Here is a 25,362-nt window from a genome sequence, read left to right on the forward strand (position 1 = left end):
GGAACACAGTCTAAAACTGAGCTTGTAGATACAGAAAACAAGACCCCTCCATCAGGTCCATCTTGGGGGCTGTGGAGGCCAGACCCAGGTTCTGGGCCTCCCCCCACATCTCCCCAGCCAGCTCCAAACTGAAACTCCCTCCAGCCACACACCCCGGCTCCTCCTCCAGTCTTTGTCCAGTTTCCCGGGCAAAAGGTGTCACCTGGCCCCAACCCCCTCCTGGGCTCTGGTTACATGCTGGCCGTCAAGTATCTTCCCTCAGTGAAGTCACACCCTTATATCCCACCACCATCTAGTATTAATGCAGACAGTAAACTAGTAAAACTCCCATGCAACATTACCAGGTTAATACTCCATACTCCATCACACAGCTCCCCTCCTCTGGTGCCACCTAGTGCTGGTCCTGGGTGGTCCACCTCTTCTCACAACACAGCTTTCTGGCCAGCTCATTGATTTAGCTCTCCACTCCCTTTTGAGATAACCATCTCCAGCATTTAACTCAAAGACCTTGTGTCAGGCCTCTGGCCTCAGTGATCATTATACCTCGCTCACAAGACTCTGAATTGTCCTTACCTTCACTAGGGAACGTCACACCATCTTCCCAGGGACTGGTAGGGGAACAGAAACCTACCCTCAATACTGGGCTCCAGTCCAGGGACCCTAAGATGAGCAGCCAAAGTCTGCTCCATCAGACACCTTGCTGCTGCTTCCTGGATCCCTTCCTACCATTATTCTTTCCTCGGGCCTTTTTCCCAGCCCCTTCCTGGGCTTTCTCTAAGGAGAAACACCTCCCCATGCTTCTCCACAGAGATCTGGTCATTCCCCTTGTGTCAGGGTCAGCCATGGGCCCTTGTGCCAATCCTGTGGAATCTGGGTATCCCCGCTTTCTAGTGCCCAAAGAGGGACTGCGGAGTTCTTCCTGTGGGCCCTTCCAACTTCACACCAAACACCTAGGGTTGCCAACTTTCTAATTGCACAAAATGGAACACTTGTCTCAACCCTACCCCACCCCTTCCATGAGGCCCCACCTCCTGCTCACCCCATTCCCCCTCCCTCCGTCACTTGCTGTCCCCCACCCTCAGTCACTCGCTCATTTTCACCTGGTTGGGGCAGGGGCTTGGGGTGCAGGAGTGGGTGAGGGCTCTGGCTGGGGGAACACAAGGGGACACCAGGCTGAGGTAGAGGGGTTCAGAGTGTGGGAGGGGGCTCTGGGCTGAGGCAGAGGATTGAGGTGTGGGAGGGGGTACTGGCTCTGGGGTGGGGCTGGGGATGCGGGGTTCGGAGTGTGGGAGGGGGCTCAGGGCTGGGACCGTGGGGTTCAGAGTGTGGGAGGGGGCTCAGGGCTGGGGCAGGAGGTGAGGAGTGCAGACTCTGGGCAGTGCTGACCTCAGGCGGCTTCTGAGAAGTGGCCAGCATGTCCCTCCGACTCCTAGGCAGAGGCATAGCCAGGTAGATCTGCGTGCTGCCCCCGCCCACAGGCTGGGAACTGCGGTCAATGGCAGCTGCGGAGCCAAGGCTCGGAATGGGGGCAGCGTGTGGATCCCCCGTGGCTGCCCCTACACCTAGGAGCTGGAGGGACATGTTGCTGCTTCTGTGGAGCCGCACGAAGCCATGTAGGGAGCCTGCCAGCCCCGAGCCAACCAGATTTTTAACGGCGCAGTCAGCAGTGCTGACCAGAGCCACCAGAGTCCCTTTTCGACTGGGTGTTCCAATAAAAAAAACAGACACCTGGCAACTCTACAAACGCCCCATATGTTTCACTGTCACTGGAGCTTCACTGCTACTTGGGCTTCCTGACTAGGGCAACCCACCTCTGCCCCAGAACCCTCTAGATCTGACTCCAGCCTTAAGGCCTCCCCGGCCTCACTCAGGCTTTGGCTACACTGGCAAATTTGCAGCGTTGCAGCAGGGTGTGAAAACACACCCTCTCCAGCGCTGCAAAGCGCCAGTGTGGTCAAAGCCCTTATTCCCCACAGGGAGGTGGAGTACGGACAGCGCTGGGAGAGCTCTCTCCCAGCGCTGGCGCTTTGACTACACTTAGCACTTCAAAGCGCGGCAGCGCTTTGAAGTGCTAAGTGTAGCCACAGCCTCAGACTTTAACACAAGAGAGGAAACTCCCAGCTCCCTTCCTCCTGTGTCACCTCCCTGGCCCTCCTCCAGGCAGCTCTCCCACTGCTTTGTGTCTCTTCCTTTAGAGGGTCCAGCTCTGCCCCAGCTGGGTTTGATCACCATTATTTCGAACACCAGGTGTCATATCAGGGCTCAGACTCCTGTTAGCACTTCTGTCATTTCCACATTTTCTGTTACTGTTTTCCCCTCTCATTGAGAAATGGGTCCACTCTGTCCTTGGTCTTCCTCTTGCTTCTAAAGTATCTGTAGAATGTTTTCTTGTTACCCTTTCTGTCTCTAGCTAGTTTGATCTCATTTTGTGCCTTGGCCTTTCTAATTCTGTCCCTACATACTTGTGTTGTTTGTTTATATTCATCCTTTGTAATCTGACCTAGTTTCCACTTTTTGTAGAGCTCTTTTTTTGAGTTTCAGATAATTGAAGATCTCCAGTTTAAGCCAGCATGGTGTCTTGCCATACTTCCTATCTTTCCTACACAGTGGGATAGTTTGCTCGTGCCCTTAATAATGTCTCTTTGAAAAACTGCCAATTCTCTTGGACTGTTTTTCCGCTTAGACTTGCTTCCCAACTTCCAGAGTTTACTAAAGTGTGCCTTTTTGAAATTCATTATCTTTACTGTGCTGTTCCCCCCCCCCCAACCATTCCCTAGAATCATTAATTCTACCATTTCATGATCACTTTCACCCAAGCTGCCTTCCACTTTCAAATTCTCAACCAATTCCTCCCTATTTGTCAAAATCAAGTCTAGAACAGCCTCTCCTCTGGTAGCTTTCTCCACCTTCTGAAATAAAAAATTGTCTCCAATACATTCCAATAACTTGTTGGATAATCTGGGAAAATATGTTATTTTCCCAACAGATGTCTGGGTAGTTGAAGTCCCCTACCACCATCCTAGCTATCCTGGCAGAAGTTTACAGTATAGACTTGGTCTTAGTTAAACCAGTGCATCTTTGAATACAGACAAGGCCTTAGGTTCATGCCCAATAAAAGGGAAAGATCCAGTCTGTCTCAGCAACAGGGAAGCTCCAGCTTGACTGTTTGTGTTAAATATTTACCAGCTCATTTGCATGGCAGCTGGTCTGCAGGCTGAATGGCATTCTATAAATGTATATGAACAAGCCACTGCTTTATAGAGATAAAAGATAAAAGTATTTTTGTTTGTTTTATCTCCACCTTTAATCTGAACTACCCTTTTGTGCTGACACTGTTAATGACGCCTCCGGGCCTTGACCAAGTCAAGTAAACTAATGATTTCATCACTGCTTCCTTCACCTAAATGTCTCAGGAGACACAAGTGCTTCCCTTGGGCAGGCAGAGCATCCTCAAGCACAGCTGCATCGCCTCCATTTCCTTCCTCGACCCAGACCTCCAGTTTGCATTCAGCATCTGTAATCCTGGAGCGATTCTTAACCATGAACTCTCCCTCTTCCTCCCCCCCCCCCCCCCCATCTCTTATCAACACAGCTGCAGATTTGTCACTAGCAAGCAAGCCAATGTAAATGGGGCAGGGACAGCAAAAACCACCAGCCCCTCTCTCTACAGGACACGTACTTAGAGACACTCTTTAATTTGAGGCTCTGGCTACAGTATAGATCATACAGCACCAATGCAGCTGTGCCCCGTACACTCTCTGTGTAGCCGCTCTAAGCCAAAGGGAGAGACACATTAATCCACCCCCAACGAGCAGCGGTAGCTACATCACCGATATACAGTCCATACCAGCACTTAGCTCAGTATAACTTACATCACTCAGGAGGTGGCTTATTCCCACTCCTGAGCGACATAAGTTACACCGACATAAGTGGTAGCGTAGACATAGCCTAGAGGTCTCTACTGTTGGGCCCTACAGTTCAGCTGCTGATCTGGCGATTACCCATAGACGGATATCTGCTGTCACCAGAACTGCTAGATAAGATGCTGTCTTTACTTCTGCTGAGACCCTCATCCAGGGTGGATAAAAACTGAAGTTTTTTTTTTTGAAAAAAAAAAAAAAATCAGTAAGATTTTTTTTTTATATATTTAAATAAAAAATTCCGGTTTCAATTATAAAAAATTTTTCTTTTTAAAAATAAACCTGTTTAAGATTAAATCTGAATTTAATACAAAATATGGTAAGGCCTAAACTTGTTATAATTTAGTTGAAACATGTCTAGATATGAGACTTTTATGTATCCAAAACATGTAGGGTTGTTTTGTTGAATAAAAATAAATGTGTGTTTTCTGTGTTTCATTAAATTCCAGTTACCACACTAATGCAGCTTGACAATTCATGAGCAAATAGTTAATTATCTAGTAAATAAGCAATATATCATTAACCATTTTCTAATATACTAAAAATGTACACTCAATAAGAATCTGAAAATATTAAGCTACATTTATTTAAGCAATTATATTTCCTTATCGTATACCCTCATAGGTAGCAAAAAGATGTACCAAATATCGCATAAAGTCTCTATTTAGTTGTAAATGAACATATTTTAATGGTTTCATCTACTGATGAGAATGCATCTTTCTTTAAAAAAATAACTGAAGTACAAATGGAAAAGCTGATTACAACTGATTATTTAAATCAAGGCTTTCCACTTGATTATTCAAATCATGATTTAAAATGCCTTGATTTAAAATCAATCCACACTGGTTGGAATGACCACATTATTCACAAGCAGCAGAAAGACGTATGCAGGTATTTCCAATGAGTTACAAAACCTTTATGTCTCAACATGCCAAGTTTATCCTCACACAAGCTTGCATCAGGGTAATTAACCAGGTGAGTTAAATGAGTGAAAACCCCTCTGTGGACACACATATTGCAATAATATGGGTTACATCATTTTAGCTTGTCACTGTAGAGATAAGCTAGCCTGATAAAAACCAAGTTTAAACTGATTTAAAAGTGTCCACATACAATGTTGCACTGATTTATCATGTCAATTTAAAAAAAATCACAACTTCAATTAATCAGTATAACTGTGCAGACCAGAACATTGCATAAAGTGTTTATGCCTTGTTTTTGAAAGTTTGTTAGGATTTAACTATTATTTTAATTGGTATAATTGTTTTTAATCCTGCTACTTTTTAGGCCAAGTTGCCTTGGTTACCACATACAGCCTTCAGAGGGACAGAAATATTACAGCATATTTTTAGAACTGCTAAAATATAGATCTCAATGGACTTTACTGCACAGACTTCTTCCTGTCTCATAACACAAGAACAAGGGGACAGTCACTTAAATTCAAAGGTAGGAAATTCAAAACAGATAAAGAATATCCTTTTTCACATGATGAGCAATTACACTGGAACTCCTTGTCACAGGAGGTTGTTGAGACTAACAACCTGAGATTCATAAAGGGACTAGACATTTCTAAGAACATCAAGAATATCCAGCGTTACCATAATTAGTAGAAAACATTCTGGAAGGGATATTATACCTCAAGCTTCAGGTGTTAAGTCAATCTCTGACTATTAAAGACCATAATGGAAATTAATCTGTTGAGCAGATAATCATACAGTAGGCTGATGATGGAGTGGTTACATCTTTTTCTGAAGCATCTGGTGATGATCACTATCAGACAGGACACTGAACGAAATGGACCTCAGGTCCAATCCAATATGGCAATTCCTATGCAACAATGTCATAAATTTAAGGTCCAGCATATCACAACCTACCAGTGCTACACACAAATGCTCTCTAACTGCTGGTATCCCACCTCTCCAATGGCATAGTATATACATAGGTATTTATGGTTCAGGAATCTGACCCTAGACATATTAATTCCTGGACTAGTGGTACATTAAGTATCCTTACATCAAGTTGGGCCACATTGGATGAGGTGGACTGGGAAAGGAGGAAACATTAATATGTCAGATTTTTTTTTTAAACAAAAAAGTTTCTTGTCTCATGTGGAAACACCCTTAACCTATAAGCACCTTTATACTAGTATAATTGCATCTGCTCTGGGAGTGGGTTTAACTATAGTTAAAGCAGTACAATTTATGTGTAGACAAGTCAAAGACAGGTGATTGAGGATGTGATAATCCTCATGGAATGCAGCACTTAACACCTACTGCTGGATATTAAGTACTGGATTCATCAGGGATTAGAACAGTGGAACCTATTATAGTGAAATGAAGTTTCATTATAGGAGGAGCACAAACTCACCTAAATGCATATGAGCAATTGGCAACTGCCAAATGGCTTCACTATAATTGGATTCCTTAGAGCTCACAGTTACCTCTAGAGGATTCTCTCCCTCTCACATATACAGCTTCAATTATTTGAGGATCCACAGAAGAAAATGCAGGTAACATTACCAACAAGATCTCTCTCTTCACTCCACCATTCACAGGCAGTTTTAAACAAAGCACCAGAGTCCTGACCTGACCCAGCCTGTTCAATAATTCTCTTCAGAGCTTTCAGCCTGTCTTCTCTTCATTTTTCTCAATAAGCTTTCATAACACACACACACACAGTGTTAAAGGAGCAAGTTTCCATGACAGTAAAATCCCTATGGTTGGATTTGCATCTCTTAACACGTATGACTTTCACCATGCAGCTAACTGGTATTTCCAACAGATTATTACTGGCATGTCTGCTTCTACAGGAATCACAAACAGCCTCCTATAGACACCCCAAACTTAGGGGGCCGTAACAGTGTGGGCTTTGCAGTGTTGGGGGCTGCTGAAAAACAGATCAGGAAAATCTCACTGTCCAGCAGTCCAATCTAGACAAGTGACATTTCACTACTTATTGGACAAGCAAGATCCTGGGTGAAGCGACTGACCAGCATACCCAGCCTGAGGCTGAAAGTGGCCTTCAGTCTTGATTTCCTTGTAAACCCACGGAAGAGAAGTTCATCCCATGTTACACTTCAGAGACAGCTCACAGACACCAGTAACATGCTCTGTTCCTCAAATTCAGTCTAGGGTACAAGTGGCTGAATTTAACAAGAGAAGGAATTTACCAGTGTAGCAGGGTATCCAAGCAAACAAAAAGACAAGTGTTCCACTGGAGCAGGATCTTGGAAAAAAGATTCTCAGGAGTTTTCAACCGGGAGAGGGGAAAAGAAGATTCCAGCAAGAAACTCTCCCCTTGAGAAACATCCCTGAGATATCTATCTGAGACACAGACGGTGACCCTATATACACTTACGAACTTCCCTGAGCCAGCATTCTCAGCTACTGAAATTCTAACTGGTGTTTTAAAGTCCAAACCTCCTAATTCACATTCCACACCCAGCATAATCAAAAGAGGACACAAAGGGCATAGCACTAGCAAGAACTATTCCATACACCATCCATATTTACACTGCAGTACTGTTGCTCCTCCTTCACTCCTCTGCCTGTGGCATGTCAGCTAGCAGTGATCAGCATTGTGCACTGCTCTAGGGGAAAGCGAACACTCTACAATACTTAGCTTTGCTTTGGAGAAAATATGAACTATGCTTAGTTCTGCTTTGGCTTGTCTTAGTCAGTGCACCCTGGTAAAGGAGATCTTTCCACTGATGCAGCTGCTTCTCAGGGTCTGCCCATGCCACAATCAGCACATGACTGCGGCTCACATAGACATATCCAAACTAGCTTTGATCCAGCTAGCTCAGGTACTGGACCAGCGCAGCCACAGCAGCGCGGGCTAGCAGCCCTGAGTAATTATCTGGGGTTCCAGATGGGCTTGTGTAGTTCACATTGAAGCCCCTGCTATCCCGGCTTCACTGCTTTAGTACCCAGGTAACCAGATTGAAGCTAGCTCTGGAATTTCTACTCAAGCTACAATCATCCATGACTGCACTGTGGACATACCCTTTGTGACCAGTTTACAGAGAAATACTATGTTTTAATATCAGGGGGTAGCCGTGTTAGTCTATATCCACAAAAACAACAAGGAGTCCAGTGGCACCTTAAAGACTAACAAAGCTTTGCGTCTCCTGGAATTGACACCTTCTCATCTATTACTGGGAGTGGACTACATCCACCCTGATCGAATTGGCCCTGTCAACACTGGTTCTCCACTTGTGAAGTAACTCCTTTCTCTTCATGTGTCATTATATAATGCCTGCATTTGCAATTTTCACTCCATGCATCTGAAGTGAGTTTTTTTATCCTCAAAAGCTTATGCCCAAATAACTCTTTTAGTGTTTAAGATGCCACCGGACTCCTTGTTGTTTTTATGTTTTAATAGTAAAGATTCAACCTGCACTGGTTAAAGGAAAAGAATTTCTAAAATGATAAGGAACCAAATTCATGTTCCAGATGTTCAAAACCAAGAGATATTTTCCTCCCGTTTTACCCTCTAACTAGTAGGGCGGGCAGCTACATGCAAGATTGGGAGCCTTCTGATGTTGTCCTATGACACAGCCGTAGCGATCTTGGAGGTTTCATCTCAGTATAGGGTAGGACTTCAAAACGAGCATTCACAGGCTTGCCAAGATAGACCAGTCACCTAATTCCTAGAGAAACAGTTTAATCAATTCTCTTGGCCCTGGTCTACACTGCGAGTTTAGGTCGAATTTAGCAGCGTTAGATCGATTTAACCCTGCATCTGTCCACACGACGAAGCCATTTTTGTTGACTTAAAGAGCTCTTAAAATCGATTTCTGTACTCCTCCCCGATGAGGGGATTAGCGCTGAAATCGACATAGCTGGCTCGAATTTGGGGTAGTGTGGATGCAATTAGACGGTATTGGCCTCCAGGAGCTATCCCAGAGTGCTCCATTGTGACCGCTCTGGACAGCACTCTCAACTCAGATGCACTGGCCAGGTAGATAGGAAAAGCCCCGGGAACTTTTGAATTTCATTTCCTATTTGGCCAGCGTGGCGAGCTGATCAGCACAGGTGAACATGGAGTCCCAGAATTGCAAAAGAGCTCCTGCATGGACTGAATGGGAGGTACTGGATCTGATCGCTGTATGGGGAGAAGAATCTGTGCAGCAGGCAAGCGGAGAATCCCTTCTCCCCAGCAGCCAGGAACTGTTCATCACCCTGGACCCAATACCTTCCCAACCCTCCCAAAGCGGGCTCCCGGACCATGAAGCTGGAGAAGGCACCTCTGGTGAGTGTACCTTTGTAAATATAATACAGGGTTTAAAAGCAAGCTTGTTTAATGTTTAATTTGCCCTGAAGACTTGGGATGCATCCGTGGCCAGTATAGCTACTGGAAAAGTCCGTTAATGTCCCTGAAGGATTTCTGCTCCATCCCCAGACACATCTCCATGAAGCTCTCCTGGAGGTACTCTAAAAGCCTTTGCCATGCAGCGGGTGGAGGCCCATTCATGCTGAGCTGTTTGCGTTTGGCTGAGAGGGATCTTCCCTGATACTAGCCACGTGGTGGGGGCGGGGGGGGAGGATGAAGCACATGTGCTATGTAATGTGAATTGCTTGATTCAGTGTGAAATAGTCTTCCCTTTGTTCTCTAAAATGTATCTTTTTAAATACTACTCTCCCTTTTTTTCCTCCCACAGCTGCAAATGTTTCTACACTCCCCCTATCATCTCCATCCCAGAGGCTAATGAGCCTAATGTGGGAGCAAACCGACATGCTCAGGCGTCTGGTGGAGCTGCAGGAAAGGCAGCAGGAGCACAGACTGCCACTGCAGCCCCTGTATAACTGCCTGCCCTCCTCCCCAAGTTCCATATCCTTCTCACTGAGACACCCAAGAACACGGGGTGGGGGGGAGGCTATGGGCACCCAGCCACTCCACCGCAGAGGATTGCCCAAGCAACAGAAGGCTGGCATTCAATAAGTTTTGAACTGTAGTGTGGCATTGTCCATCCCTCCTCCACCACCCCACTCGATGCTTCCCTCCTCAACCGCCCCTCCCAGGCTACCTTGCGAGTTTTCCTCCTATTTGTGTGATGAATTAATAAAGAATTCATGATTTTGAAACAATAATGACTTTATTGCCTCTGAAAGCGGTGATCGAAGGGGGGAGGTCAGTTGGCTTACAGGGAAGTAGAGTCAACCAAGTGAGCAGATTTTCATCAAGGAGAAAAACAGAACTGTCACACCATAATTGGCCGCCAGGCGATTTGCCTCAACCTCCCACCCCGCCATAAACATCTCCCCCTTACTCTCACAAATATTGTGGCGCACACAGCAAGCATCAATAACAATGGGAATATTGGTTTCGCTCTGGTCTAACCTAGTCAGTAAACTGCACCAGGGAGCTTTTAAACATCCAAATGCATATTCTACCACCATTCTGCACTTGCTCAGGCTGTAGTTGAACAACTCCTTACTACTGCGCAGGGTGCCTCTGTGTGGCTTCATAAGCCATGGCATTAAGGGATAGGCTGGGTCCCCAAGGATAACTATAGGCATTTCAACATCCCCAATGGTAATTCAACTGTGAGGGCTGCTCTCATCTTGGTATTCTTGCAGTTCGGGGCAGGGGAAAGCAAGTCACAAAATTCCATGAAAGTGCCCTTAAGGATGCATGCGAAAGTTTTGCAGCCACTGGGAATCATCCCAGACCAGCAACACTATGTGGTCCCACCAGTCTGTGCTTGTTTCCCAGGCCCAGAATCAGCGTTCCACAGCATGAACCTGCCCCATTACCATCATGATGTCCAAATTGCCAGGGCCTGTGCTTTGAGAGACGTTTGTGTCCACGTCCCCATCACTATTGTGATCGTGCTGTCATCGCCTCCTCACCTGCTTTTGCAGGCTCTGCACATACTGCGCAAGGTGTTTACAATGCTCACAACAGCAGCAGTGAGCTGAGTGGGCTCCATGCTTTCAGTGATATGGCATCTGCAGGAGAGCAGAGTTGCAGCGGAAGTGGTGGATGATGATGGTTAGCACCACGCACATTTCACAATGAAGAACACATGTTCCCAGGAGCCCATGACAGACAACCTGGAAAAATTTGCTATCGAGGCAAGAGCAGGACAGCAGAGTTGCAGCGGAAGCAATGGATGACGACGTGATGCCACGAGAATAGATATTTATAAAGAACAACGAGAGGACCTGCGAGGTGGATTCATGGCACCAGGAGAGCAGAGTTGCAGCAGAAGCAGTGGTTGGATGACGACGGTTAGCAGTCCTACTGCACCGTCTGCTGAAAGCAGTATGGCGTCTGCACGGAAAAAAGGTGCGAAACGATTGTCTGCCATTGCTTTCACGGAGGGAGGGGCGACTGATGACATGTACCCAAAACCACCCGTGACAATGTTTTTGCCCCATCAGGCATTGGGAGCTCAACCCAGAATTCCAATGGGCGGCAGAGACTGCGGGAACTGTGGGATAGCTACCCACAGTGCAACGCTCCGAAAGTCAACGCTGGCCTCGGTACTGTGGACGCACTCCGCTGACTTAATGTGCTTAGTGAGGACACACACAATCGGCTGTATAAAATCGCTTCCTAAAAAATCGACTTCTATAAATTCGACCTAATTTTGTAGCATAGACATATCCTTGGACTAATTCAACTGAATTAATTCAACCTCCTGAGTTGTACTGGAAATAAAAGCAGCAGTCCTTCACTGGAACAGTATTTCATAGAGCATGGTAAAGTGCAGGAGACACCGTGGCTAACTGCTAGACCAAATCCTCCATTTATACCATTAAGGACACTGCCAAGGAAAGCAGCAAAGAATCCTGTGGCACCTTATAGACTAACAGATGTTTTGTAGCATGAGCTTTCGTGGGTGAACACCCACTTCACTGCAAGCATCCGAAGAAGTGGGTGTTCACCCACGAAAGCTCATGCTACAAAACATCTGTTAGTCTATAAGGTGCCACAGGATTCTTTGCTGCTTCTACAGAACCAGACTAACACGGCTACCCCTCTGATACTTGCCAAGGAAAGGACACAAGTAGGACTACGTATGTCTCACTTGCAATGAAATATGTACCAAAGACCCAGATCGAAAGCCCATTTAAATCAGTGGGCTTTGGATTGGACTTTATCTACAGTAAATTCCACTTGTAAACTGGGGCAGAGGGAGAGAAGGCAAAGCAACAATCCTGGTAGGACAGTGGCACACACTGATAAAGGGCCATGTGGCTCCCACAATTATATCAGCTATTAAAGACTAGAAAGGAGAGAAGAATATTAACAAAAACATTAATACTCTGCAATCAAAAATGTCTAAGAACAAACATATATCTTGCAAGTGAGAAAGCAGAATGACTCTTGTTAAGCAATCCCATATAAGTTCCTTAAACTCCCCAAGGAGGGAGTCAAAGGGCTGGTCTCCTCTGGAGTTACAAGATGACAATGACCATGGGGGTAATTTTTAAAGGGACATGCCATCAACTTTAAAAAAAATGGAGAAACACTGACTACCCTAGTGTTACAAGTAGCACCTAAGGAAACAAGACTGAGGGGAGGTCTCTTTGGAGATACAGTTTGTGCATTTAGCAGCACTTTGCATCTAGTCACTCTCACTGTTTCCCTTATGTAGTCATTTTCTTGTTTGTGTGGGACTCAGACAACAAGAGGAGAGAGAAAAAGGAGTTAAAAATTTTTAGATATGAAAATGTGATCGTAAAACCACAGAAATTGGCAGGGGGAGGGCCTGGAACTGCTTTCAACTAACTTTTCGAAGTTGTTCCTTTAAAGAGTCAAAGCCCTGATCATTTCTGAGTGGGATTTTAAAAATTCCTGTCTCACCAAGGCTGCTCTGGATGTACGATGCAGCTTTCCAGAAGGGAAAGTCCCCAAAGCAAGCTGCATGATTCATTTTGAAACCAGAGAAGCCCCCTGAAAAAAAGTGGTCAATCATACTGTCCCATCTCCTTACAGTGGACACTTCAGTAGCTACTGAATACTCTGGCCACTTCAGCTAATTAGTGTAGATTAGACTGACTTTGTTAGGGCTATTAATGCTTAGTTAGTTACAGGATAACCCTATAACAGAGATCAGTAACCTTTGGCACGCGGCACGCCAGGGTGCTTACCCTGGTGGGCCGGGCCGGTTTGTTTACCCGCCGCATCCACAGGTTCAGCTCTCACTGGCGGCGGTTCACTGCTCCAGGCCAATGGGGGCTGCGGGAAGCAGCGGCCAGCACATCCCTCGCCACTTCCCGCAGCCCCCATTGGCCTTGATCGGCCAGTGGGAGCTGCAATCGGCCGAACCTGCGGACGCGGCAGGTAAACAAACCGGCCCAGCCCCCCAGGAGCTTACCCTGGTGGGCTGCGTGCCAAAGGTTGCTGATCCCTGCCCTATAAGAATGTCAAGCAACTTCTGCATCTCTTGATCTTTTCACTTCTGAGAGGCAGCCAGGACTGGTGCTCTCACTGAGCCCAGAGAAAGCACTGAGCAAACCAGGAATAAACTGCTCAAAGTGTTGGGGTGGTTTCAACTAGGGGACATGGATCTATTCCTCACCAAAAGCAGTTCTCATAGTAAATGGATATGACTCCAGCCACTCAGAATTAGAAGTGGGTACCAATCGAGGCTGCCTTCATGACACAACTCTTCACTGACTCAGCACACTGCTTTCCAGGGATGCAGGAGGGGACAACACCAGACAGGACATTAACAAGATGACTCTTGACACAGAAGATATTTTTGAAAATTGTACCAGACTCTGAAAATCTGATTGGCTATTTCCCATTTAGGAATTCATCAGGTTTTCACACCACGGCTAATAACCCTGAGAAGAGGCCTGGCAAGGCCAGACTGATATTTCTGCAGTGCTCTCATACTCCCCCTTTAAAACAGCCACAATACAAAAGTATCAGATACCTTGGAGTCAAAATCCCCTCACGTGTAAAGGATTTGTGCCAGGGTAACAATCCCTGTCTAATTACTAAAATAAAGAGACGTCTCTCCAGATTATACTATTTCTCCTCTGGCCCTTTGAGAGGATTAGCCTGATTAAAATGGTAATTTTGCCTTAGCTACATTGTTACATGCAAACGCTGCCTGTAGTTCTAAACAATAGAAATAGCCTTGCAGAATTCATATGGAATGCCTGTGTAACAATTCCTAAGCGATGAACTGTCCCCATTGATAAAGAAGGCTCTACCTTCCCAAATCTCAAAAATATGTAACACGTCATGTCAACTGAGGTTCCCAGGAGACTGGATTAGGGAGATGTACACCCCACTGTAAGGATACAGCATAGGACTGGTACATCAACCCAGCTCCCTGGTGCAGGCAGCATTCCTCCCAGTTTCACAGACTGCAAGAAGCATTGGGCCAGATCCTTTGTACAAGTTAGTTATGTGGAACTGCAGACAGGCCTGCAACAGTGACTGGGAGGTTCCAATGCTATCCTCACCCTAAATTGGCCAGGCTCACCTGAAGCCCACAATTGATGCATTTTCAGAAAGAGAAGGACAAATGTGGAGCAGATCTCTTTCGGAGCGCAAGCATTCACCCTTTGAAATGACATATTACAAATTGATCATGAATTCTGTGTCTGTAAGGCATCTGGCACAATGGGGCCCCGGGACACTACCACAACACAAACAACAATACACTGCCTTTCTGTAGCACCTTCTAGACAAATACGTCTAAGCACAATTCCTAGCCAATCACTAGCAGTCAGATTTGCTACCCTTCAGGATCAATAAACCTTGATGCTGGCTCCCTAAATTTCCTTCACAGTGACCTTCAGTAGAAGGTGGTTTGCTGTTCTGGACCGACCCCAATCCCAGAGGGAACTGTGTGACTGTAGCCTTCCAACTCTATCAATGCATCAGCATGGGGCAGGCAAAAGGGAACCCCATTCATAAATAGTGGTGTTACCTAGCAGCTCTGAGTTTTTGGGGAACCAGGGCGCAGTACCCAGCCTGTCTGACTCATCAAAGACCTTCCCTCCCCACTCCTGCCCCCAGCCTCTGCTTGAACCAAATCTGTATCAGAAGAAAGACTTACAAAAAGCAATGAAAAGGCAGTGGGAGAACACCTAAACCACTGGGATAAGGATGACAGGATTAAGGAAACTCCCCTAGCCTCATTTGTATCAAAGGTGGGAGAAGGAGGCATCTCCATCAGCATATAGAATGGAGAACAGAAATTCCAAGGCAAGAACCGCACGGAATTCTGGGACCAGAATAGCAGGGAAGCACTGCATGATGGGGGATTTCTGCTCCAGATGTTAATGAACCCACACCTGCCCACACCCAGCTCAGTAGTTATCAGACCAATTCTAGTAATGAATCTTTTATTGGTATCCAAAATAGTGAAGCTCCCCAATTGCAATGTGAGCTCCCTCCAAGGAACACTGCCCATTGCCAGGAATGATCAGCTCCCATGGTCTAGCCTGAACAAAACAACTTTGATATACTCCCTTGTTTACACATAAACAAATCTAGTGTTCTCCCTTGAACCATTGTTGTTTCTCTACAAAATCCCCTACCCATGCTCAAGTAACCATTCTGATACCTGGATACAAAATCTGTATCAGTTCCACTGGGATTTCATCTTTCATGCTGGGGGCTCTTCCTGTCTCCAGCACTCTGGACCCTCAGCTACCACCACCACCTGGGAACCCCAATCGATTCAAGCTTCACAGAGTGGTGAGAACCCAGTTCTCTCTCTCTTAAGTCCTGTTTAGCCTTCTGACCCTGACTTGTGTGATCAGTTATAGTTTTCTAAACCTGACTTTTATAATCAATTTAAGTTACATTTAATATGCTCCCCTATGTTTATTACCAGGCAATAAATAACTTTAATAATTAAGCTAGTTGCTTCTCTCTCTCTTCCTCCTGCCCCCCCATGGGTGTTTTTTGGTTTCCTCATTCACTCTGCAGCAACACTCCTCATACCTAAGCTAAAAGATCCCTGCAGTGCCCAAAAACCCTGTGGGGTTTGCTCATCAAGTGGGTTACTACCAGAACAATTGTAATGTGAAAGTGAGGATAGAGACATGCTGAACCTGGGACATATGAAGGTGGCAGCTTGGAAGTGCTGCTCAACCCAATCTGCTCAGACATGCTCTATTCCAGTGCAGGGTCCAGGGCGTATGGGAGTGACAGGTTGGAGGTGCTGTTTCACCCAGCCTTCTGAGTCCAAGGGCCCATGAGAGTGACTGCTTGGAAGTGCTGCTCGACCCTACCTCCTGAGTCCAAGGACATATAAGGGGTCAGCTTGGGAGTGCTGATTAACCCGGTTCTCTCAGATGCGCTCTGTTAATATGTGTGTGTGTTCGTTTGATTCTGGGGCTGGAAGAACCCAGCCCTGGGGAACCTAGGTCCTGCAGGATAGCTCCATTGGGAGGGAACTTGCAGCAGGGAGAAGTAGAGCTCCATATGAGAACACAAGTGACACAAGCAGTACATTGATAAAAGTGCAGACCCCTCAACCCCCAAAGAGGAACCTCAAAGTAATGCACAAAGCTGGTAACAGTGGAACCAAGAACTACCCTAGAAGGATTAATTGGAGGCCTGTGTTAAATGCCTTACATACACTTAGTGCTACACAGATAATGCAATGCAGACAGACACTCGGTGGAGTCTTACCGCCAGTGGGACAGTGTAGATGGCTGCTTCTGATGCTCTGCCAAGCAGATCACTCTTCATTCCATAGTCATGAAGTTATTCCATCCAGTGAGCACAAGGTGCCTCCAGGTCACAGCCAGAGGTGTGCTGTAGATACGATGGAATAAGAACTGGGTTTGATATTACACTTTCCATGTACCCCAAAGCACTTTACAGACTACTGAGCTAGAAACTAAAAGTGCCATAACTACGCAGGCAAATGCAGCAGCTAGCTGGAGCTCAGCTAGACATCACAGAGTGCTTTGGATATCAGAAGCTCTTATATTGGTTGCTAGAGCAGGGACCAGGAGTGTTGGGGAGGACAAATTGTATTGCATACAGTTTTGCACCCCCCGCTACAGAAAGGATGTGGACAAATTGGAGAGAGTCCAGCGGAGGGCAATGAAAATGATCAGAGGGCTGGGGCACATAACTTATGAGGAGAGGCTGAGGGAACTCAGATTATTTAGTCTGCAGAAGAGAAGAGTGAGGGGGGATTTGATAGCAGCCTTCAACTACCTCAAGGGGGGTTCCAAAGAGGATGGAGCTAGGCTGTTCTCAGTGGTGGCAGATGACAGAACAAGAAGCAATGGTCTCAAGTTGCAGTCGGGGAGGTCTAGGTTGGATATTAGGAAAAACTATTTCACTAGGAGGGTGGTGAAGCACTGGAATGAGTTACCTAGGGAGGTGGTGGAGTCTCCATCCTTAGAGGTTTTTAAGGCCTGGCTTGACAAAGCCCTGGCTGGAATGATTTAGTTGGGGTTGGTCCTGCTTTGAGCAGGGGGTTGGACGAGATGACTTCCTGAGGTCTCTTTCAATCCTAACCTTCTATCATTCTATGAAATGGAAGCTATATAATGTCACGGTACAGAGAACTAGGAATTGTATGGAAGGATGGGGTAACCTTACCTCGTGACCACCAATAAAGTCAATAGTTTTCCCATTCTCTTTTTCAGATACTTCACTGCAATGACCTTCGAGCACCCAGTAATGGAAGGACATTCATGCAACTACATTCTTTAAAGGTTAAAGTAGGCAGAGCAGAGGGGGCATGAGGTGATTCAATAATAGGCTAAGTCAGATGAGTCGGAAGCAACCCTCATAAATGGGGGAAAGAGAAAAGGGACACAGGAAAATAATTTGTCCTTTTAAATTGCATCCTTTTAAATTGCACACCAAGAGTCATTTACTGCCCTCAGGTCCCATGCTGAACACTTGCATCAATGGGAGTTGCACTTGTGGTCAGCTTTGGGAATGCTATAGGATTTTTCAAACCCACACCTGAATTTTAGCAGGGTCTCAATCAGCTGGCCTTCCTTTTGTTCTTAGTTTTAAGAATTTCATTTTTCATCAAGTTGCTTTTCAATTACCACTGTTAAGTCTTTCCACAAGAGCTCAGTAAGGACAATAGCCCATTGCCACCTCTCTCTCTGGGCCTAAAATTATCACCTGAGCAAAAGCACAGTCCTTAAAAACTATTAATTTCTCTCTCAAACCTGCCATCCAGATCCATCATATGTTCACTCTGAAACAGAGGTACTAAGTCTGAGGAGCATAGAGTTTTGTTTCACATAAATAGGCTCCACCAGGACTATTTAGTGTAATTTAGTTTCAGGGCCTGAAAAATCCAATTCCCAAATAAGAAGCTTTTGCAGGTGAACAAAGGGAACTAAGGCATCAATTGTCGCAAAATATAAGCTTTCATTTCAAAAAAATGTTTTTAGCCATTTTATTTGAGTGCGGGAAATTAGCAATGTGAAGAGAATGGAAGCTGATGCAACTCTGTCTTCCCAAGTCTGCAACTGTCTTCCCAGCTTCACTGCCTCTGCTGCTGCTCCTAGCTTTGTCCAGCAGCAAAAATGAAACTGACCATGACAGCTATCAGTTTCATTGATATCAGGGAGAACCCTAGAACAGCAGTGAAACTGTCAAGAATCACATCTATTTCATGCTGCTACTGCTGTTCAGGAAAGCTCTCAGCAGAAAACATGACACGAAACTGTGCCCTCAGATAAGGCTGGGGACCCTCCCCCTCAGCTAGAAGGCATCTGTTAATTTTTTCAAGCCCTGCAGTATTATGGACACATCTGACTTGTGATTCCTTCTCTAAGAGCCAAGTGCTTTCATCTTCACATGACAGTTAAATGGGGAAATTTATGCAGTTTCAAGATGATCTCAACGTCTCATAAAAAGTAGTATTAAGCCAGCTCTAAAAGTAACACCCATTCAGCCCTGCTTGGATGACTGGAGCATTCCTGGTGACCTGAGGCTTGTATACAAGAGGTGGTTTCTATGCATAAGGAGGATGAGGCATAGCTAAGTGCATCTCTGACCTTCTTCCCCCACCCCTCCTGCACTGCCCCAAGAATTCATATTTCACACACACACAACCTCTAGGCCAAGGGAAAGATATACTACAAGGTGTACAGCTAGAGAGCAGCTCGTGGGGCTGGGAAAACCCTATCACCTGAGGATGGGGAGGGATCAGAAAAAGTTAGAAGAGAGTATCAGCAAAGACGCAAACAGATATGAAATGTGATGCAGTGGAAACAACATCCCCGAACACTGAATCCCACCTAGCTTCTACCCACCTTGGCAAATTAAACTCATTTTGATATTAGTTAAATGCCCATGATACATGTGCTATTGTCTTTAAAAAGGGAAAGGAAAACAAACATGAAAGGGGATCCCACCCCTGAAAAATTAATGTTTAAACCATCTGCCAAATGAAAGCTAACAGGGGGCTGCCATAACACTTGAGATTCCAGGTCTTCAGCCGGGCAACCCACCAGCAACAATTCTAGACCTCATTGTGCCCTGGCTCTCTCAGCCAGCTCCATTAAAAGCCATTGTCCATTTAATTTTTTATTAGTTTTCTATTAGAAGTGATGTATCCCCATCCACCTGCCCCCCATCCACATTTATATATATAAACCTGTTATGGATCCTCTTGATCTGTTACAGAACAGTGGATAAATATTCCCTTCTCCATGTAAAAAAAATACAGAGTATTACAGAGCTGGTGTCCATTCAATACCTTGCAGTATGCTACAGCAATCCATAACATGAATGATGCTGGAAGGCGGACACCTATAAAAAAAATTGCAGCGCTTCCACAATTGACAATAACTAGACGCTTTAAAATTAAATTGTTAAAGCTTATAACGTGAATTTATTCCTCAGATTATAAATCACTGGAAGGAAAGGGTTTCTAATTAAAAATACTGATTGCCTCAACAACTGTTATGCCAGGGATATCTTCTAGCTATTGATTTAATCATCCCTGAGGGATACACAAAACACTAACAGTCCCATGATTTTTCACATGACTGAATATTGAAAATACCGTTTGTTCCTCCCTACCAACATCAGCTGGCATTTTTTGTTTGAGGAAGCTATTATTATTTGCACAGCACGGGGACGCTAGTTACTTTATATGTGAGGAAACTCTTCTCTCTGGGAAAATACATGGGGGGGGGGGGTGTCACATCGCTTTTCCTACAGAAGCTCCTGTTTCTCCCTCAAGATTTGTTATCCTCAGCTAAACCATATAGCCCATTCCCTGAATGGTTTCATCCTAGTGGCTTTTACTGATGTGCAAGTGATAGCTTCTCCACCTGTGCAGACACTCTGCAGCACTATCTGGACATACCCAATGCTGCAAGTTTCATACTTTTGGGGAATGTTTGGCTGCCTCTTGGTGGTTACAAGAAAAGAGACTGGGGGGGAGGGTTGCTCCCTATGGATGCAATGGAAAATGTCACGCCCTCGGAACGCCAACTAGGCACAAACACATGCCCACAAACTTTTCAAATACGTTACCCAAGAATGTTCTTGGCAAGAGCTTCTTTGCAGTTACCCATGCTGGCTGGGCAAAAGCCATAGCTAGACCCATCTCTGGCTCTATGGGGAGAAAGACTTGACTCAGTGACAGATCCACCATTTGAAGCAGGTTGGGGACAGAAGGGAGGCTACTCAGCAAGTTCCAAGTTTCTTAAACATGGTAATAAAAACTTTATAGAAGTGCAGAGTACAGGAAAAATATTCTCCAAGCAGAAAAAGTGGGTGTGATATAACTAGGGGAAACCCAGGATTAAACCATACAAGGCTATGTTCCTCAGTCACGTTGATCATTTCTAGGGTTACGAGTTCGAAAGAAGTAAAAATATTTACAATACAGAGGGGGAGGAGAGAAAAAGAATTCCCTCCTTACCTAAATGCAGTAATTTTCACCCGGAGATGAAGATAGTTTGAAAAGGAGAGGGAAAAGGATGAGATAATCCCTTCCTGTCATGATAAAGGTTCTGTAGAACTTGAACAATGTTTCTTTTCCAGATGCTGCAGACAAGAGAATAGAAATGTTGAATTACACAGTATACAGGACTGGCATGAATAGGAGCAGAGGTTGCAAAATAACTGATTGTTCCTTTAGCGCCCCATTGTACTGAAGAAGATTCCTAACTCCAAGCACTGATGCCAGTGGGATTTCTCATGTGCTTGAAATTAAGCATGTGTTTAAATACCTTATTGAATCAGAGCCTAAAGGAACAAAGCTCTAAGAATTCTCTGCTCCCTCTTTTTGAAAGATGCATAAGATCTTCTTGACTAAATCCAAGAATCAGCCTCTTTAACAGAATGGCTAAACACATTCTACTACTAGGAAAGCCGCTTCTGTGGTTTTGACTGGCTAAGTTTCAATGCCACCTGTCTGAGAACTTCTGCTGGCTGCCCCTCTCAGACAGGCCCTGAAAACAATCCAACTTCAAATTAAAAAGCATAAGGCCAGCACAGGAACCAGACAGAACTAAACGTTTCATCACACTGGGATAGAGGGTAAACTTTTTATCACCCTACGATCCGCAATTCCCCTCCACACAAGACACCCAGAAAAAATATATCACACCTACTCACAAGAAGGAGAAAGCAGCCTGCTGGAAGCAAACATTTACTGCACAGCTGTCTCCTCACCAGAACTTGCATTTTATAGGGAAATCCTTTTTTTAAAAAATTAAGCCCCAATGATGGAATTAACCTGTCAGATGAATAAAAACTCCAGTTTGCTAAACAATGCATTGTAATTATCAAGGACCTCTTGAATAAGCCATTCAAATGAACAAATCTGCTGTGAAGCCAATTTTAGTTACATTGACAATGAAACCTTTCTTAAAATGAACAGCTTTATTCTTGCTAGGCCTTTCAAGGAATAAACTCACTGCACAGTCTGCACCATGACTTCTACACAGAGGGATTTGTGGGGCTTGCCTTCACTCCTACGGGGGGGGAACGATGGGGTGAGAAGCTATTTCAAGGCAGATTCTTTTCATGCAAAAGGGCTTAAATTGAACAGCAAAACAGCATTACAAGAGCATTAAGTAATCCTACCCCTGCAGTTAGCATTTTGCTATCCAATTAGCTAGTCCAAGTGTAAGAGGAAAAGTCTGTTCCAAAATCAGAAGATATTTTGCAAGGCATGGCCTATTGAAATACGTGTACCACGGTTTGAAAAAAAATCAAAATAAAAAAATGGATGCCACAGCAATGAAACACTAAATCACTGTACCACGACCAGAGGAATCTGTTTTTGGATTGAGAATCAGGGAATCCACATTAGCACTTCAGGTGCAGAAGAGTTTGGAAATTCCTTCTGCCGCTCTCCCTCTCCAACTCTTCCTGTTGCTGTTGGAGGCATGTGCCCATCTTCTCTCCCCCGCCCCCAAAAAAAGAGTCAGAAATGGTTTTTAAAAAACATGCTGTAAAATTCTGCCAACGCCTCCCTCCCTGTTCCTCATTAAAGCAGACAGCCTTGCTCACTTGTTCCGCTGCCTAGCGAACGGGTTGTTCCCCCACCGCATAGTCTGGGCTGGGAAGCAGGAAACCTGTCCTTCCACAAGAACCCTTGCAAAGCACAGACTTGATGCAAAACCAAGTGCATGCAGGCTTGGCGCCCCTATCTGCACTGGGTCTCCAGAGCCAGTGGTCACATTCGTCCCTGGGGTAACTGCCTGGGAAGCAACGGGGCCAGGGCGAATCCATCCCCCTTGTTTCCGAGGGATCAAGCAGCAATTGCCCTGCCTAGGTCTGTCTCTCTGCAGCACAACCCGGCACACGCACAGCACGGAGAGCGCTACGGGATTTCCAAGGAGCTAACACGTCCGCAGAGCCAAGCCGGGCTTAGCCCGACGGAGTAAAGCCCTACGCCGGGCGACTCTGGGCTGCGGCCGCCGGCTGAGCTCCGGTGAGGATGCGTTAGCGGCAGCAGGAGGAGGAAGCAGAGGCTGGCTCTGCAGAAGCTGCCTCAGCCGGGCCAGGCACAGACCCGGCAGGGATCGGAAACACTGCCCCAGGCTCTCCCTTCTCCTCCCCGGCCCGCTTCCTGGGGCTCCTTGGCTGCAGGCTTCTGAACTCTCCCGCGCCGGGCTGGAGGGGTAGGGGGTCCCAGAGCGAACTACTCCGCCCCCCAAAGGCATATCCTGGCAGTGCTTACCCAGCCACGCACGCACCTGCGGGGCTCCTTCGCTGCCCGCCCCCGGGAGGTGCCCGGGCTACCCACGCCACACGGCCACCCCGCACTGCCCACTCCCGTGAAGCCACCCCCAATGGCCCAGCCCCATGCAACACCCTCCCCCTTTCACCCAGCCCCTCACTGATGACCCCTGCCCAGCGCCCCCTGCACCCACCTCCGTATGTCTCCTCTGCCCCACACATTCGCTCCCTGCCTGCGCCCTTGCACCCGCGGGGAGGAACTCACTGCCCTCGGGGGACCAGCAGCCCCTTACCCGGAGTACGGAGAAAAGTCGGGGGCAGGCGCAGCCCGGGGCAGGAGGCGGGGACGCTGCAGGCTCCCGCAGGACACACGGCGGCTGTCTCCATGGCCCGGCCTCTCTCCAGCAGCGCGGGCAGCGAGAGCTGGGCCGCCCCGCCCAGTCCCTCCCCTGCGAGCGGCGAGCAGAGGGGTGCCGCTGCGGGCAGCCTGAGACGGGCCTGAGGGGCAGGTCACTGGAGAGCCAAGAGCCAGTGAGGGGAGCCGGTTACGGGGAGGTGGGGCCAGGAGCCGCTGAGGGGGCCGGTCACTGAGGAAGGTGGGGCCAAGAGCGCTGGGGAGGCCGGTCACTGGGGGAGTGAAGTCAACAGCCGCTGAATGGGACCGGTCATGGAGGAAAGAGCCACTGAGTGGGGCAGGTCACGGGGTGCGGGCAAGAGCCGCTGGCGGGGGGGGGGGGGCGGTCACGGGGCGGGGGAGCTACTCAGGGGGGTTGGTCATTGGGAGATGGGGCTAAGAGCCACTCAGTGGAGCAGGTCATCGGAGGGAGGCAAGAGCCAGTGAGGGGGACAGATCACCCTGTGGGTGAGGCCAAGAACCACTGAGGGGGACCAGTCGTGGGGACCAAGAGTCAGTGAGGGGGGCACGTCATGGGGAGGCCAAGACCACTGGAGGGGAGCCAAGAGCTGCTGAGGGGGGATGGTCACTGAGGGGGCAGGAGCCACTGAGGGGGGGCAGTCACTGGGGGACTGGGGCCAACATCCACTGAGGAAGGGAAGTCATGGAGGGGGCCAAGAGCTGCAGAGAAAGGCAGGTCATGGGAGGGTTGGGGCCTACAGCTGCTGAGGGAGTCAGGTCACTGGGGTGTGGGGCCAAGAGCCACTGAGCGGGGGCAGGTCATGGGATGGTGAGGCCAAGAGCCACTGAAGGGGGCAGGCCACTGGGGGAGCGGGCCAAGAACCACTGGGGGGTGGGTCAACAGCCACTGAGGGGAACCGGTCACTTGGTGGTTGGGGCTTGTCATTGCTGGGGGGCCAAGAGCCACTGAGAGGAGCAGGTCATGGGGGTGTGGGGCCAAGAGCCACTAAGGGGGGTAGCCGGGTAGGTCACTGGGAGGTGGGTCCAAGAGCCACTGAGGGGTGAAAGGGTCACTGCATGTTGTTAGGGGAAGACTTGCTGCGGGTAAGGGTCACTGAAGGGGCTTTTGGAGAGTCGGTGTGGGGTTGAGGAAGCTGTGGGATCAAGAGCCATTGCTGGGAAAAAGGTGCTGAGTGAGGATTTGCTGCCTCGCATCACAGGCCCACCCATCTCCTTGCCTCTTTACCACGGCGCCCTGGGTGGTCGCCTACATTGCCTGTCCCTAAGGCCGGCCCTGTGTGTGAGAACCTTTGTTTTTGCATTTCCCAGCTTTTGAGTGTTTACAATTGTAACCTCAGTGTCAACTTTTGTATTTAATAGAGCAGGAGGGAAAGAAAGAAAACGAGAGATGTACTAAGTTAAATGTTACTTTTAAATCATATAAAATATTATGCTAAGACATATACAAGTGGCTGAGTTTATGTACTGTATGTTTATAGACACAAAATAGACACACTCGCATGCACAGTATTGTATGTTTGTGATCTCACATGCATCTAATACGAAGTACGTCAGGGCACAGGCACAGCACTGCGGTTTTCAAAGATCTGGGGATCCTGACACCTCACTAAACACCTGCAGGATCAAAGGACTGCAGTGCTTCCATTCTATTGCTTTTCAACCTTTTCTTTAGCCATAGCTGGCACTCCACTCTTCCCTCACTCCCAGTCCCTGCTGGCCAGCACTCAACTACTTGGACTTGCTGGCTGGAATATAGCTGCAGTTCTTGGCTAGCCAGCTGTAGCTGCTAACCACATACCATGCAGCTGTAGCTCACAGTACCCCAGTTTCTCCAGCACCTGCTATACCCCATGGCACTCCCATTCCACTCCTACCCCACAGCTATCTGGGAATTCACACACACACACAAGTCTAACGTCGGTACCGGGCAAATTAGTTGAAACAATA

The 25,362-nt window shown here is 47.0% G+C and overlaps 1 protein-coding gene across 5 annotated transcripts in view; it reads right to left on the bottom strand.

Moving 5' to 3' along the window:
- Positions 1–23,496, bottom strand: part of LOC120373766 (ankyrin repeat and fibronectin type-III domain-containing protein 1-like) — a 740,213-nt gene extending 716,717 nt beyond the window's left edge. For all 5 annotated transcript variants that reach the window (XM_039492609.1, XM_039492602.1, XM_039492608.1 and 2 more), the window contains exon 1: positions 23,333–23,496. The gene's annotated coding sequence lies outside the window, so the exon portion shown is untranslated. The remainder of the gene's footprint in view (positions 1–23,332) is intronic.
- Between the last annotated feature and the right edge of the window lie 1,866 nt (positions 23,497–25,362).

This window comes from Mauremys reevesii, linkage group 10 (genome assembly GCF_016161935.1).
Source record: "Mauremys reevesii isolate NIE-2019 linkage group 10, ASM1616193v1, whole genome shotgun sequence".
Lineage (NCBI taxonomy): Eukaryota > Metazoa > Chordata > Testudines > Geoemydidae > Mauremys > Mauremys reevesii.